Source organism: Amblyomma maculatum, chromosome 11, assembly GCF_055883805.1.
Source record: "Amblyomma maculatum isolate TAMU_Amacu chromosome 11, ASM5588380v1, whole genome shotgun sequence".
NCBI lineage: Eukaryota > Metazoa > Arthropoda > Arachnida > Ixodida > Ixodidae > Amblyomma > Amblyomma maculatum.
Genome location: NC_139354.1, coordinates 122224231 through 122240409, shown reverse-complemented (window position 1 = coordinate 122240409; position 16179 = coordinate 122224231). Strand labels below are relative to the sequence as shown.

At 41.8% G+C, this 16179-nt stretch overlaps 1 pseudogene; it reads left to right on the top strand.

The window, feature by feature from the left end:
* LOC146174878 (uncharacterized) overlaps window positions 1-15065 on the top strand; it is an 82286-nt pseudogene extending 67221 nt beyond the window's left edge.
* Window positions 15066-16179: the final 1114 nt, after the last annotated feature.

Genomic DNA, 16179 nt, shown 5'->3' with positions numbered 1-16179 from the left:
ACTTCTGACTTCGAACCTTCCTCTGGCTTGAGCCGGCGACAGCTGGTCACCAAACGGCCACCCCCTTCTGTCACTACAAGGTAGTTGAATTCCGGCTGAGTTTGCCACGCAGTTCGAGGGCATCTTCTTCGCGACCAGAACATTACCCCCCCCCCCCCCCCCCCTTACTCTAAGGGTGTCTGGGACTGTGCGCACTGTTAAGGGTGCATCGTTAACAAATCCTCCTAATTATTAACGGGTGACAGGCGGTCATGTGCTAGCTGCATCCACTTAACCCCTTTTGATTTCTAAATTTCATCCACCCAATTAATTTTCTTCCGCCCCCTGCTACACCTATCTCCCCTTGGAATAGAATTAGTTACACTTAAAGATCATCGGTTATCCTCTCTTCGAGCTACATTTGCTGTCCATGCCCATTTCTTCCAAATGTAGACTAGAATGTCAGTAGCTTGAGTTATTTTTCTGACCCACTGTGCACGTTTCCGATCTCGTAAAATTACACTTACCATTTTCCACCCCATGCTCCTATGCGTGGTCCTCAACTTGAGTAAAACCCTTTTCGTTAATCTCCATGTTTCATCCCCATAGTTTGGTACAGGTAAGATACAAACGCTATGCATTTTCCTCTTGAGTGATACCGGTACGCGTCTAGTCATAATGTGTGCGTATCCTCTAAATGAGCTCCATCCCAATATTATTCTACTAGTTATTTTCCTTTTGTTTTCCGGATCTGCCGTCACTACCTATCCTAAGTAGAGAGGGGGAGAGAGAGGGAGAAAAGTTTGTTGTCTTCCGGTGTGGGCCGCAAGCCCGGCTGTTCAGCATTATCTTAGTCTTAGTCTTCTACATATTAATCTTTAGGCCTACCTTTTTGCTTCTCTTGTCTACACCATTTATCATTAGTTGCCGTTGGTCCCCTGAGTTACTTAGCAAGGCAGTCTCCCCAGCGAAGCGCAGATTACTGAGAGATTTTACATCCACCCTCATGAATAACTGCTACCATTCCACGCCTTTGAATGCGCTCTCTAAGCGAGCAGTAAATAGCACTGCGGAGATCGTGTCTCCTTACTTAACACCTTTCCTAAATTCCAATTAAGAAAGCCAAATTGAATATCGAAAGTGCGAATGGAATATCCGCCATCATGCCGAAATCAATAGAACACTAGACTCGAAATATGAAAGTTGTGGGTTCGGATCCCGTCGACGACATCGGTGACGAGCGTGTGCTACTGAAGAAGGGGGTATATTAAAGGAGTTTGCATTTACAGGAGCAGTACTCAGTAGAGTAGCAAATAATGCTTTCGCGTTTCTCTTTGCTTGAGTAGCAATATTGCGCTGGCGGGTGGCAACGACCGGATCATCTAGCGTGCTCTCACAACGGATAAGAGAAATAGGTATCTGCTGCTGCAGATTCCTCATTTCAAAGGCGACTTTCGTATTATCAACTGCGAGCCTCTATCGGTTTTCAAACTTGTGAAAACCCAAAAAGGCCACAGGGAGCTAATCAACCTCTAAAGACCGAACATAAGTGACCTCGTGTTTTAGGACACATTATTATACGAATGAGCATTCTCGCTAAAGCCGGAGGAATGGCACCGCCTCAACGATGGTCAGTTAAGCCGCTGTGGTAAGAGCTCAAAGCATATTCTTTCTTTTACTACACCGAGATTTACACATTAAGACAACATATCGACTACCAATTCACATCGCATGCAACAGAAATTCCTGGCGTTTTGCCTTATTCGAGTCGACGCCGTCACGGCAGGCATCCACTAGTATTCACTGGATAGCTTCATAAGCAATGAGTCACAATGGTGTAGAAATATTATATGACTTAAGATATAACAGAAGTGCTTTGAGTGGACGAATGTGCTATTTTACTACTCCAAATTTGATCATTTATTGTATGAATATTATCTAATAATAATATATTTTAGGTGAAAGGAGCGAAACCGTAGTTGTTATGACCACTTTCACTCTCGCTATCCTATGTCACGACTTCAGTAGCCTAGTTGGCATGGGTGGTTACCATCATACACATCTTACTTCATCAACCGTCTGACAAGGAAACATTGAGGACAGCAGAAAATGCCGTGCGAAAGAAGAAGTTAGCTAGCGCGCTAGAAAAATTGATGCGCTGGCCAGCCAACTTGAAGGAAAACTATTGAAAAAAAAAAAAAAGAAGACACGGCGCGATGTTTATAGCAGCCAGTGCACAGCACACAATTTCTACGCGTAGCCTTAGGTAGGCAATAAAAGAATATGTCATTTAATATTTAGCTGATTATAACTTTCAAAATTACAATAACATTCAAAATTGTAGACACTAAACGAAAATGAACTTATATAATGAACTATTCCCATGCTTGAGAGCACATATAAAACGCAGTGCAGTATCTAGGTCAAATTAGTGCGAAATTACCAACGGCTAACGGTATGTGCAACCGCCCAGCACATTCATGCTGTAGTAAAATACAAATTTCTACGAGGCCTCTGTATTTCTCGTTGAACAGAAATGCAAATCAGTGTTTGGAATTTAACCACACAAAACGAGCGTGTGGAATTGAACTTCTTGAGTTTATAGTTTGGCCTGAAGCTGAGAGTTTTATTTAAGTAACCACAAGGCTTTACAGCGGCCTAAAGTTTCTCACCGTGCAATTATGTCTGTGAGGTATTGAGTAAAATGATTAAACCAGAGCAGTTAACATGAATGTATTTGAAAAAGTAAACGGATGTAAGAAGTGTAAGAAACCTAGCTTTCCAAGACATCAAATTTTATCCCGAAGCAGGTGTGTATAGTGTATATAAAACTTTTACGAGCCCATTTTCGACCACGGTCTACGATTCCTACACGTAGCAAACAAAATTTTAAAGTTTCCGCTTTGCTTGTATAGGGAAGGGACGCCTGCCATAGCAAGACCAACACGGCTAGTTTTGGCAATTATTGGCAGATAGTATAGGCGCCTTATGACAGATATCTAGAATATATATTAAGTGTCATGATGCCATCTTTAGCTGTGCACCAAAGTTACATTCATAAGTAATTTGCATGCATAGCCTGCCCACGTCAAAGATTTCCGAGTAAGGAGGGCTGGTTACTGGAGGTGCACAAGTTGTAAATAGAATCATTCAGCAGCCTTTTATTAGCAAGCTCTAACTTGCCTTACAAAAATGTAAGTGCGGCGTGATGATCACCTCTGGATGAGATGCCTTTCGCTGAGATGTGAAAGATGACTCTCTATGAAACCTCTGAAAAGTAGGCAAAAAGCACCCTTAGCGGAAACATCTTTCATGCCAGGTGATCGCACCATGAATAAGGGACCAATTCTCTGTTCCCAAAACGTGTCGTCGATAGATGATGTTAAAGCAATCGAATGGTCCTTCCATGCTCCCCTCCTATGTTGCGTGGCCATGAAGATGCCTAAGTGCAGCGTACTTCTCGAGCACGTTGGATTGATGTTCAATCTGGGAGCATATTTTAATGGCTTCCATTTTTTGCTCGTTCTAATTAATTTGGTGCTCTGGTATAAGCTTGTGATGTGTACGCTTTTTCCGAGTGTCCTTGAGACCCGACAGGGCAATCGGCCCATTAGGAACAGAATCTCCGCAAGGACTGCGTGGCGCAGCATTGCAGTCGCCTGTTCTAGTGGTGATGGCTATTGCTATTACCGGCTGCGCAATCAACTCTCTTGTTAATCGTGTGATTATAGATGATGTTTGATTTCACCTTCCACTAACATGTTGCTGAAATCGTGCCGAACGTAATGAAAAACTGAAACTTGATGATTGGGGCTCTGGTCACAATTTACGCAGAGCTGATCCGGGCCAATGACCGAGCTCATGCCGCTTGTCCTGAGCGGGCACTAATTCTGGCTCGGCGGGGCATTACCAATCCGTCAGTGTGTCTAGTAGATCTAGGGCAATTAGCATTCGTCGTCCTTCGGTGGACTCATACATTTGGCGGATATCAGGCGTATGCGCTTAAAAAAGGCAAATACAAAATCTTTAAAGAGGGCAAGGTGAAATCTGCTTGATCGTCTTTATCTGACTAGATACAGCAAAAAAAATATAATGCAAACAGCGGGACACGAAGAATAAGAACGTTTGAAAATTTGCATTGTCCTAAACTATCGCTACTAAAATTACTAAAAACATGCCAGCATTCATAGCTTTTTAAACGCGGAACATGCGATTTGTTGAATACTTTCCCAGTTGCGTTTGAGTACAAGCTAGAATTCTCTCTCATAGACGTTCTGCCCCCCGCAGGCTCATACCAGTAGAGTCCGCGCTTCCCCGCGTAACTATTTTGCTGTCTTTTAGCTCGTCGCTCGCATACGTCACACACACACGCTTACATACATACATACATACATACATACATACATACATACATACATACATACATACATACATACATACATACATACATACATACATACATACATACATACATACATACATACGTACGTACGTACGTACGTACGTACATACATACATACATACATACATACATACATACATACATACATACATACATACATACATACATACATACATACATACATACATACATACATACATACATACATACATACATACATACATACATACATACATACATACATACATACATACATACATACATACATACATACATACATACATACATACATACATACATACATACATACATACATTCCGACTTCTTGCATCCGCCGGCGCGATGTTACCTACCAGGAGCGCATTCGAACAGCCTCCCGAAGGCTGAATATCAAGAATGAATGAGGGTTGTCATACGCGGAAACGAACTCTTAGGTACTCAAGCGATGTTGTGAGATGTAAAAACAGGGCTGCGTGTTAGAATCCTTATGTCGATAGTTCCAATTAGCATTGTAAATAACGCTCTCAAGTTGTTAGCTTACAATCTTGTTTATCCAAGCGCATAGTTTTTAAAGAGTGTTCGAACTGGGTAATGGGGAATCGGCTGTGGTAACGGAGGTCGTGGGTTGGACACAATCTGACGCTGGATCTCCGCAGTGGCCGTCACCTCGGAACCGTCACGATGACAACCGACGCGGCTCCATCTACCCCGCACCTCCACCAAGATGTTACGGGGATGTACTTAATGTAACAGCACTGCGATGGGCTGAACTCGACGCTGGGACTTCAGTAGCCGTGCAGTGTCCACTCTGTCAGCGTCGTCCTCTTTCTCAACGCTTTGTCGTGCCCGTGTTCCTCGGTCGTCGTCTTCGTCAGTGAGCACATCACTTTGGTCCCGCGTTTCCAGGTAACAATATGAAATTGACTTTACCTCCAAAAAATTTAAACAAGTTGTGCATTCTGATGATTAGGAGATTCCGTGAAAATTATTCGCCTCAAACAGGCGCAGTAAAGGAGCCGGTAACATATAGCCTAACACGTCTGACAGATCCGGATTGAGCGAGGGATAAAGGACATCACTTCAGTTTGTTCATCGCTCGCATTTTGATCTGACAGGATCTCCTTCGCTGCACCAGAAAAATATTCAGCGCACCAAAGAGGAGTAAAAGCGGCGGACATAATGGAGAGCGGTCGACCTTCCGGGCGAGAAGAGTTCTTCGAACTCAAAAAGAAAACCTTATAGATTTTTCTCGACTAATGGCAAGAACTGAACAAAAAAAAAACCAAAAAAACAAGGGAAACATTTCGCCTCATATAACTTGAGTGATCCTTGAATGCATAAAGCATTATCACTTTTTCTACAACGTGGGCGTAAAAACGTGTAACAGGAGTATCAACCTAGGCAGTTTCAGAATATCAGCATTTTTATATTTCGTTCGCCAAGAATCGATTGTAGACAGACAAGCCTAAAATTGTCGTCTTGAGCTAAACGTAAAGCTTCACGCAGAATGTCGAGAAAATTCAGTGGATTAATGTTTCAAAATGCATCTTTGCTGCCCTCAGACTGTTTTTATAGGCAGCATGGAGTATTTCATGACTGTTTTGTCTGTCTGTTTCTAGCTAAATTGGTTCTTGCGTTAGAGATATATCAGTAACCTTCATGCCCCCAATCCTATGTAAGGAGCTGCCTCAGCAAGCCACGATTATTCTATCGCACATGCAACGTCCACCAGGAAAAATAATTAGGTCAAAGCCTCAGTCATGATGCCTCAAATTGGCTTTAGCATCATTAATCAATTTTCTGAGCTTGAAATTATTCATGACTTCAAACTTTCCTAACTTTCTTAAGCGATACTATGAAGCAAAGCGGTCAACATTTCCATAATAAGAGCAGAACGTTGTCAAAACTGTACAACTAGGCAGTCAAGGTGTTGTATATTTTTCATGGGGGGTGTAAACACCACTAGCCTTCATTTGTATAAATAAAGCTTCGGTACCGAGTCTGGGGACAGCAGTTATGGTTAAACCAGCAGCGCCATCCCTAAATTATTCAGAAGTATAAAAAAGAACGTTTAAAATGTTCTAACAAAGAAAACACAAGCGTATCTTTATTGAAAAAAATTGATAACGTCTCACCGGAGCAGTAATTGCAATCATTCATGTGAATCTAAATACCTCAAACCTATGTACGTCTGCACACATTCTATTATCATATAATTATCCTAATTAAATATAACGTTGTATATGGGGGGTGTAAACACCACTAGCCTTCATTTGTATAAATAAAGCTTCGGTACCGAGTCTGGGGACAGCAGTTATGGTTAAACCAGCAGCGCCATCACTAAATTATTCAGAAGTATAAAAAGAACGTTTAAAATGTTCTAACAAAGAAAACACAAGCGTATTTTTATTGAAAAAAATTGATAACGTCTCACCGGAGCAGTAATTGCAATCATTCATGTGAATCTAAATACCTCAAACCTGTGTATGTCTGCACACATTCTATTATCATATAATTATCCTATTTAAATATAACGTGTTTCATTGAATGTACGAATTTAATGAAAATAGCTTTTCAGTAGCAAATTTTTGTTTGCCTTGGCAACACTGGTCTTGGCAGCATTACAAATATGCCAAAGAACAAACAAGCTACTTATTGAATTGTTACATTTAATATTGAGCTCTTTCACATATTTTTACTCCGCATGAAGATTTGTAGCTGATTACTAGTTGTAGCCGAATCACCTTTTTTAATTTCCATACGGCCTTACCAAATATAAGGAAAATAAAACCGCAGCAGACACAGGACAGAGGCTGGAGACAACACAGGGCGGTACAGAGCACACTGTTCTTCAAGGGACAAAGAACACATAAAAGAGCCTACGTCCGGAGACACAACTTAGCAGGGTAGATGTGTAGGCCAGTTGGTGAGATATAAGGAAAATAAGACTTGTACCCTACCAAATATGTTTGCTTTGTGAAACAAAATATATTTAACTTGTTATGCGAAATATGAAAAAAAAGCGCGCCTGCAGAGCAGGCTCGGCGATGTCCAGCGAAACACGCGCGGCTGTAACGCACAAGTAAGGCCCTCGTTTGGTCCATGCCTCGTCTGTTGCATGTCCGGTCTCGAACACAGCATGCTTCTTCATAATGCACTCCCTGTACCATTTTAGGTGGTACTCACTAGAGTTCGAAGCAATGTATAGCCAAAAAATTGCCGGCGAGGCTAGTTACAATTCTGGATTTGTAGGTTTTCACAAATTTCAAGCATATGATTTTTTAAAATATTGTAAATACAATTACCTTTTTCTCTATGGCTTCATGAACTTGGTTCAATTCTGGTGCAACTGTATCATCGCGCGATCGTAGGTTATATCGCAGACGTCCGTCAAAACACGTCGCTAATTGGATGGATGGATGGAATATAGGAGCGTCCCCTTTGAAACGGGGTGGTAGCAGTAGCTATCATGCTCATTTTTCTCCCCATATCTTAATTATTGATTTAGATTGCTTAACTAAACCACCATTCTATATATTAAATTTTTGTTTTTACATTACTAACCTTATGTCACTTCTCTGCTTTTAAGCCACCAATCTCCACTCGTTTTTTGCTAGTTTCCACCGCCGGTTTATTCACCCGGTCACTGGTATCTCTAAACCCCAGAGCTTCAGCAACAGTTACTGCGTCTGCATCAGCTTCCGGATGGATACCATTACATTCGAGTATAATATGGTCAATTGTTTCACTGGAGATATCACATACAGCACATGCGTCATCTTCATTGTTAAATTTCTTTTTGTAGTTGCGTGTTCTAAGGCACCCTGATCTAGCTTCACAAAGTAATACACTGCCTCTCGAGTTATCAAAGAAAGCTTTCTTCCTGATCTGCATTTTCCCTTTCGGTATAATTCCACACTCTGTTTCTTCCCCATCAAATTTATCCAATATTTACCTTCTGTGTTTTTCACGTGTTGCTTAATGCTCTTTATTTCTCCGTCCTTGTGACTAACATACTTACTAGTTAGTTTCCTAGTTCTTTTCTCCATTTTGAGTCCACGCTTTTTAAGTACAGGTATTTAAATAATTTAGCTGGCCATCTGTTAGTGTCCAATTTCCTCAGGCGTTTCTCATATATTATTTTACTCTGAGCTTCCCGTACTTTGAAAGATGCCCAGCCCATATCTCCCTGTACCGCCTCATTTGTGGTTTTGCCGTGGGCCCCTAGTGCTTATCATCCAACGGCTCTCTGATTTATTTCTAATGCCGACTGTATACCTCTGATTTTAGGCACAAAACCGCATTTCCGAAAGTAAGTACGGGCACCATAACTCCTTTCCAAATACTCGTCAAAACCTTATACCTGTTGTATCCCCGCAATGTCCTATGCTTTATTATCCCGGCATTCCTTCGCCCTTTGGCCTTAAGTGATTGCTCATGCTTTCCAATGTATGCCAATCCTTCGTTTACCCATACCCCCAGATAACATTCTGCTACTCTGGGTATTTCATGGCCTTGTATTTTAAGATCCTGATCAGTTGAGCCGTTGAAAATCATCAGACCCGACTTAACTGCGCTAAAACTGAAGCCTAGAGCGTCCCCTTCGTCTCCGCAATACTTAACTAGCAGCACAATATCGTCTGCATACATCAAACCGGGGAGGCGCTGCTCTACCGCCTTTCCACCTAATCTATATGACAGGTTAAAACCTAGGTTACTGTCTTGTATCCTCCATTCCAGGTTTATCATATAAAGCATGAACAGCAGCGGTGATAGAGGGCAGCCTTGTCTTAATCCTTTGCATACTTTGACATCTTCCGTACTTCTTATCCCTTCCCATGTTATTTCTACTTTGTTATACCGGTATATTTCTTGTAGGAACTCTATTATCTCATAACCGATACCTTCTTCTTTTAATATGTTACACAGGAGTTCCCTGTTTACGTTGTCCAGGAAGGCCAAATACAAAGGTCTATTTTCCACTCTAGATATTTCGATGCATTGGGTAAACACAAACAGGCTATCATCTAAGCGCCTACCATTTCTAAAGCCGTTCTGAAGTGCTCCGAGAATCTTGTTACTTTCTACCCATGCTTGCACCTTTAATTTCACCGCCTATATGGCCAACCTGTACATAACAGATGTTATGGTAATCGGCCTGTATGATTTTATATGCATGATTTCTCCTTTCCCTTTACAAATCAAATTCATTTTACTCTGTCGCCAGCTGTCCGGAATTTGCTTATTCGTTATGACTGTTTCCAGAACTTTTAACAACGTTTCCTTACTTTTTGGACCAAGTTCATTAATCAGCTTAATCGGAATTCCATCTATTCCTGTAGATGTGCTTTTAGGAATATTTTTTTCTGCCTTTTTTCCAGTTTAGATTGGTCAGTTCTAGCTGCTTTGTATTCTGCTACCTTGTGTTGCTTCCTGATTTTGCGGAGATTACCCCTATCGTCGCTTTTAAATGACTTGGCTATAACTGGTGTAATGTAGTTCACTGCGTTATCTCCCTTTAAACAATTTCCCTCGTTATCTTGAATCCGATCCTGCTTTGTTTGATTCTTCTTCCCTATCCGGCTTATATGGTTCCAGAATTTTCTTGCTCCGCCTCTAGAGGCATCGTGTATGTCAGCTATCCAGCGATAAGTGGACAGTTTTATTTTACTTTGGACGAGGGCATCTACCTCAAGTTTCTTTTGTCGATATGATTCCCATTTTTAGTCGATTTCCTCCGGCGATACCTGTGCTTTCTTTGCCACTCGGTGTTCCCTTGACGCAGCCCGTCGTTGTTAAATAGCTTCCCCGATTTCCTTATTCCACCAGCTCCGTGGCTTCCTCTTTCCATTCCAGCGGTTTGCTACTTTAACCTCCTGAAGTTTCCTCCTTATGAGTAGTTCTACCTGTTCATAATCCCAGTCTTCCATGGGGCTTTCCTCTATTGCTTCCTCTATGTCTGCTGCTATCTGCGCTATTTGATTGTCGTTTAATTTTGCGTTTACTTTTTGTCTATGTTCCATTTCTCTTTTCATCAAGGGTTCCATCTGCAGACTATTGGCAAGTCGGCCGCCAATGTAAGACGTTTTGATTTATTTCTAGAAAGGCGTTGATGGGAGCAGGATACGTAAATTACCCCAGATACGAAGAAAATGTATTGAGGCACACAGCTTAGAACTTTTTCACTTCCCCAGTTTTAAAAGCTTATGTGGTTATAGTCGACGACTACCTAAAATTTCTATTTGCAACCTAAAGTTATCTGCAATAATTAGAAGTAAATTTTACGATATAACCGGTTATACCTAGTGAATATCTTTGAAGTCTTTTATGTCGTTTGCCACATGGTAATACGAAGGACAGAAATCCTAATCCATCAAAACACCTATGGTTAAAATTTGTCGCAGGCTTCTCCGAAATGGCTGCACCGTATGTCGCTATCGAACCGTTATAAAAGCTCTGTGAATCAATACATCAACAGCCTCACTGTAAGGAAATCACTGGAAAGTTGCTTTCCTCAGTGCCATCACATAGTTGCCCGGACAACCAGCTTTAGAATCGATTGCTTTTTAAGCAATAAGGAGTGACCCATGTGTACTGCTGGAATTATTGGCGTACTGAGCTGCATACAAGCGACTCTGACAGACACGCAACATGAGCGCACCTTTCGTGGTCGTTGCGAACGCAGAACTATTCTTGCTGCTTCATCGTTTTTCTGGGAAGAACGCTCCATCTGTTTCGCAGAAGTGACTTGGCTATTGATCCGTCAAACCATGGCGCGACGCCTATGTGTGGTTTCTGCGGAATACATTATCTTCAGCGGAATTGTCATATCGGCTCTGAGCTTAGCTTCGTAGAAAAGAAAACAATTTATGCTCGTCACCAGAGCCTTCATTAGGAGGAGGCTACGAAATCAAATGACAACATCACGTTCTTTTTACTAGTTCCGATGGTAATAGTGCCGAATAATCACACACAATCAAGGGCACCGATAGTTGATATGTTATTTCTGTTAAATAGGAACAATCGAAGATATTGATAAAAGTACACAAAGTACATGTAATAAATTCTGAATCTGAGGTTTAAGTTTATGTAGTTAGGCTGAAAGAAATATTTCTCGGAAAGCTGTTGTGACGTCGAAGCCCTAGACTGAAAAAACTGAAACTTATCTCAGTTAGAAAAAGAGACCGCGATTCGAGTGCTTATGGTCGAACACAAAGCCCGTATGGTAAATGTATTGCCTCCATGGAACATACTTGCAGATACGTGCAGTCCATTAACTACGGATTCCTTTCATTCAACGTTTTGCATTTAGTCAGAGTTATTTACCTGTAAATTAAATATAAATTTCTGAAAAACAGAGTATTCTTTCCGTAATCAAACAAAGAAGTTGATAAAAGCCGTTCTTATTGTTTGACAGCCCTTTTACCCAGTGTTGAAGCCCCAGTTTTGACAAAAATTTAAAATCGACATTGCCAGCGTGTACGTTCAGAGATAAACAATTAAGGCATATATGCCTCTGGCAGACATTAGCTGAGCGGCAGTTCGCCAGGTATGTCGGCTTATGTGACCTCAGGAGAAAAAAATAAAGTGACCAAATAGGTAGAGGCTGCACACAAAGGCACTTTTCTAAGGCGCGAGGAGGAGATTGGGATCCAAACATTCGAGGCCGTTGCGTCCCTACTCTCCATCCTTAAGACATGGCAGAAAATTTCGTACGGGTTGTTATAATCACGGTTTATACCTAAGTGGTGTAGTCTTTAGCATAATCTTTAACTTAAAGATTTTGTCATAGATTAATCGCCTTTGTGCAAACGAGGCCTTGCTCAGACACACTAAACAATGATTCTCCTTCAGAAGCGAATAACTTCAATAAACATTTCACTCTCGCGCCAGAAAAGATGGCTGCTCGACAAGACCCCAATAAGTGCAGACTAAAATAATATTTATGAGCTTCGACGTATCATTTGAGGCTATGAAAGGAATATCCTTAAAGCCAAGACGAATCAAGCTTCCCTATATAGGACATTCACGCTTTATTGGGTCAACAAAATTTTCCTTCTTTTCCGAAAATCTTGCTTTTTATTCAACGGGTCTATATAAAGCGCGGTAATTGGGGGAAAAAGCGCAAATGAAGGGAGAAAAAGAGACGCTTTATACTTTATAATTTAAGCCTTTTATACAGTGGAACATAATACTTTTTGTTCAGAAACTACACCTGTAGGGCATATAGGTTCCTTTTATGTTGTTCTAAAGAGTTTTCGCGTAAATGCGTGGAAGTTGAATAAATAAACTGCCAAGAACTACACAGCGGGAGGCTGGCACTGAGGGTAATCGTAGCTCAGGAGTCAATTGTATCTTCTCTGTTTTTCAATATATGTACACATGATTTGAGGTCAACCATATCCGACTGTTTAATTTTCCACTACGCAGAAGACGAAGCAAAGCTAGGCAAACAACTTATTTTTTGAGACAGCAGTAAATTTGCTGCAGGAAAAGGTAAATCCTTATATGAAATACAGGTTTTCCCTCTGAATTTAATCCTAGCGCCAGCGGAAATAATCTGAGTGCCGACTGTTATAATCTAAGCGCCATGTAATTTAATTCGAATGCCAAGCATTTAATCATAGCGCCAGCATATTTAATCCAAGCGCCACCTCGAATAATGTCCGCGCCAACCAATTTAATCCGAGTGCCAACGCAATTAATACAAGCGCCAGCGAATTTAATCCGGGTGCCAACCAATTTAATCCACATGTGAAAAATGAATGTGGTGGAGGGCTCCAAAGCATGAAACATAATTCCAGAAATAAATAGAAATTCAGATCACATTCCAGACCATATGCGACGAGTAAGCGAAGCGTTAACTTATGGGATGACTTTCTTCAATATTATGACAAACGCACAATTTCGGTACTGAAATATTGAAGGGTCCCAGAGCTGTGGCTTACTGGCTCTATATTCCAAGAGGACAATTTATCCCACAAATGTGCGCACTGCTGCTTACAGAATATATACAGAATTAGAATGTATTCGATGAAACACAATTATTTTATCACGCAATTAAAAAATGTTTTAATCAACCGTATTTAATTTAGCTGTATGTAATTTCATCAGCCAAACATTACACAGCCAATGCCAAAAAGTTCCAAAGCAGACGGCAAGTTTTCCGCCTCCGTTTACTCGGTGCCGAATTGTCGTCTGTTTTTGCGCTATGCTAGGAGAAGGAATGAAAACACAGACACGTGAATTCACTATTAGAAATAGGTGTACTTTCGTTTGCAAGAAATAGAAATGTTTTCTCAAGAGCATAAAACAAAAACCGCTATCAACGCAGAAGACAAGAGATTTCAAAGCAGGCGGCAATCTTCGAGCCTCCGTTGTGTGTGCCGCGTTGTCGCCTGCATTTGCACGACGGAGTAGAGCCGGACGGTGGTGGTGCGTACTCGTATATTAGTCAGGTGGTAGTCTGCGTGTTTTCATTAATTTTGCATGAACTTTAACGCGCATTATTTTCTTCAGTGGAAGCTGAGGAACAGTGCCCTGACATCCTAATCGGGCACCGAAAACGGGGACCGCCGTTCAAGCCTCCAGGTGCACCAAAAAGAAAGAACAGCAAAGTATCCGAGCATGACAGGGCCAGAATTCTCGAAGTGTCGAGGCGTGGAGGAGATGTGAAAAAATTGGCAGACACGCTGGGCATCAATTTAAAGACGGCGAGATCCATTGCAGCGAGCGATAGAGAAGCGTTGAAGAAAGACGGAACATCGAAGAAATTCGGAAATGAGGTAGTAACGGCTCTAAAGAATATTGTGGATAACAACCCTGCTTTCACGCTAAAGCAAATAAAGCAAGTAGTGCAAGAAGAATTGCCGGGAATCGCCATCAGCACAAGTACCATTGATCGCCTACTGGATTCGCACGGTTACTCTATGAAGTTGATGACTCAGAGGCCGATTGACCACAACAGAGACGACGTAAAACGCAGCCGCAAAACATACGCGCAATGGCTGCAGTGTGAAGGACCTCGCTTGTGCAGGTTTTACGTCGATGAGACTAACTATAACATATAATGTTCAAGGAGCTTCGGCCGTGCAGGGAAGGGACAGTCTGCGGCGCAGACGACGACTGGCACCAAAGGAGCAAACCTTAACATTCTCGCCTGCATGTCCGCAAATGGTGTCATTCATTGGACGGGCTTAGACGAGGTTCACTGGGTCGTTTTCAATGAATTTTGAGCGACATATCAGCCCGTGTTGAAAGTGAAGAACCTGGTTCTGAAGCGGTTTTTATTTTTGACGACGCTCCAGCTCACAGCCGTGCGGAACAGACAAGCCTGGCCAGTCAGACGCACTCGATCAAGCGGCTGCCTCATTACAGTCCATTTTTCAACCCTATAGAGGAAGTCTTTTCGAAGTTCAAGTCAGAAGTCAAAGCTTTCCTCAGCGAGTGGAGAGACCTGGTGCTAATCACTCCTCCCGGAATGACTAAAAAGGACCATCGGCGCAGTTTGTTGCTCGACGCTGCCCGACACTCTATGCAGCAAATGCAAAGGGTAGAGTGTGCTGCTTTTGACCGCCATAACTTTTCTTTTATACGGGCAGCTTTGCATGACGACGATATGTAAAACGTTCTGAGTCATACTTAGACCTGCCTAATGTCTCCTAGAAAATAAAATTGCATTTCAGTCGGCTACTTCTGTGTTTGTACGTGCTTATAGTTTGTTGGCAACCTACGCTGCTAAGATTGCCGCCAAGGCAAATTAAGTACTGCTGCTAAGGTGACCATAGTGAGAAGCCAGTAGCTATTCCTGGCCTCGGTTGTAAGCTCCGCTGTACATACTTTCATTCACTCTACCGTGTCGCGGCCAGACTGAAAGCAGGGGCGCGCTCTCTCTTTCCGTGGTAGCGTTACTCTAAGTCTTCACGCCGAAACCAACTGTGTGTTACACTGATCCTTTTCTGCTAGTGGTGTTAAATCATGATTAGAAACCCAAATACATTTCTGCACCGGTTGCGATTTCTAAAAACAGCCGGCTGTTGTGTGAAGACCGCACTTGCCATCAGCATGCAGATTCAGTGCATAAGACAACCCATGATAAGTAGTGCTTAACAAAACAATTAGAAGATGACAGGTATATTTGTTCACTTGCCATGCGTCTAAGCTAAAAGCTGCAAGAGACGTGTCACAAACCGCATTTTTTTTTTTCAGCTGCACATATGGTTCTTGGTTGTTGAAAAAATATAAGAAGAAAGCGAAATAGTGCATGCAGATGTGATGCTTACTCGTCGCATGGTTTGGAATGTGATCTCAATTACTATTTATTTCTGGAATTCATGTTTTGTGCTTTGGAGCCCTCCACCACATTCATTTTCCACATGTTGATTAAATTGGTTGGCACCCGGATTAAAATCGCTGGCGCTTGTATTAATTGCGTTGGCACTCGGATTAAATTGGTTGGCGCGGACATTATTCGAGTTGGCGCTTGGATTAAATATGCTGGCGCTATGATTAAATATTTGGCACTGGAATTATATTGCATGGCGCTTAGATTATATCAGTCGGCGCTGAGATTATTTCCGCTGGCGCTAGGATTAAATTCATAGGAAAAACCTGTAGTTTCGTAAGAACTAAAGCACAGTTATTATGAAGAAAACAGTGATCATGGGCTGCCTTTCAATAAAACATTTATCGATAAGTCAGTGTTTTTCATCAGATTTTATTATCCCCCTTACACCTGTCAACCTGTCGAAAACGTAATAAAGTACAAATATCTGACTGTGATCTTTGATGGCTACAAA